The following is a 1927-nucleotide window of genomic DNA, read 5'->3' on the forward strand; positions in this document are numbered from 1 at the left end:
TTAGCTATTGATGTTTTGAGGTTTAAAATTACATGATAGAAAATGAAAGGTATAATATTGGAATTAAAGAAAAGAAATTTCCTCTCTCCCCTGTTCTTCCATTATTTTCTGCAGCCCTCAGGTAGGATTTTCTGGTTTCTAGAAGGAAACCTTTGGGACACTGAGCAAGTGAGTGTCCTGTGTCCAGTAGTAAATTGTCACCCCATCTCCTTATCTTGTCTTTAATTTAATTTTCAATTTTGTTTTTGCTGGTTGCTTGCTTTTTCCTTATTGGTTTGTGTCCTAGTCTCTTATCCAGAATGTTTACATAGTTAGAGATGATGCTCACCACTTCTGAAGGTGTGCTGATTCTGTTTATGGGGTGATATATTATTTATGATCTATTAAAGCTTGCGTGTAGATTCAGAAAGCAAAGCCAGCCTCAAGCTACAGAAGGCAGGACACACCATTCATCTCAGCAGCCAGAAACTACTAGGTCACTGCACCTATATTTAATCCTAGGGCTCAGGTTAAGAGGGGAGGAGATCTCTCTGAGTCTAAGACCACACAGATCTATACAGGAGTGAATCAGACTAAAAGTGAGTTACAACTCACATTTTAATCCGAACATTAGGGACCTACACAAGAATATAGCAAGGTCTCACACAGGCATTCCTTCTCCAGCCACACTGAGGAGAGGCAGCAATTTGAGACTTGGTGAAGAGTTTTTGTGTGGCTCAGCCTATTCAGCTTGAGCTAGAGGTGAGAGCAAGTGGCAGACTACTTTGTTTTTCTGATATTCAGCTTTACGTCTGAGACAATATCAGATTCTGGATCATTAATTTTTGTGTTACATTGCTGCATGTCATAAAAACAAGATTTGGTCTTCGTATGGAAATTGCCTTTCTAAAGTAGCAGATTATCTGTCTAAAGAAGTTGATCTTGGGAGGTATACATACCTCTAGCTTACAGATTTGTACAATAAAATTAATTTCCTCTTTGAAACAGGCAGCCCATTGTAATGTTTGATAAGGACTAGAGCAGCTATAACCAAGTCTATACAGTCTGCAGGGATAATTCTAGATCAAACAGATGAAATGTTTATTATCTGCTTCACAAACGGTGATTGCTTGCCTTATGACACTATGACTCCCTCGAATTTCCCTAAATCTAACATCAACACAGGAGTCCAATTAGCCCTTACAAAACCTCTACAAGTTGGTACTTCCTCTGATATTACTGGATATACTAAGATTGGTTTTCTTAAGATATTAGACTGCTCCTCTTTTAACTTTTTTTATTTTACTATATTTTTTTATTTTTAAATTTAAATTTATATTAGAAACAAGGTTGCTTCACAAGTCAGTTCCCAGGTCCCTCTCTGTTTCCCTCCCCTCCTCCCATGCCCTCCCCCAACCCCCCCAATATCCCCTCATTTCCCCAGGGATGGTGAGGCCCTCCATGGGGGTGTCCATAGTTGGTCATTTCATCCAGGGCAGGGCCTAGACCCTCCCCCATGATTTCAGGGTGAGAGTGCATCTCACATTGTTAGATGGGAGTCCAAAATCCATGTGTATACTTGGGATAAATACTGATCTACTGCCCAAGGCTCAATAGATTACCTAGGCCTCCTCACTGACATCCCCATTCAGGGGGTCTTGATCAGTCCCATGCTGGATTCCCAGGCATCAGCCTGGGATTTAAGAGTTAACCCTTGTCAGGTCAGCTGTTTCTGGGGGTTAAACCCACTTTAACCTTTTAATGAACTGCTGTACTTGGTTCTCAATGAAATCCTCTGTCTAGATTTGATTATCATTATGTTATGCTTCAATTAATTTTTCTATGGCTTGTATATGGCACTCATATCAACTATCTTGTTATAATATAAACCAAGAAATATCAACCAACAACAAAGATTATAAAAATGATAACAATATGTATATTTTGG

This window comes from Mesocricetus auratus, unplaced genomic scaffold (assembly GCF_017639785.1).
Source record: "Mesocricetus auratus isolate SY011 unplaced genomic scaffold, BCM_Maur_2.0 contig_8773_pilon_obj, whole genome shotgun sequence".
NCBI lineage: Eukaryota > Metazoa > Chordata > Mammalia > Rodentia > Cricetidae > Mesocricetus > Mesocricetus auratus.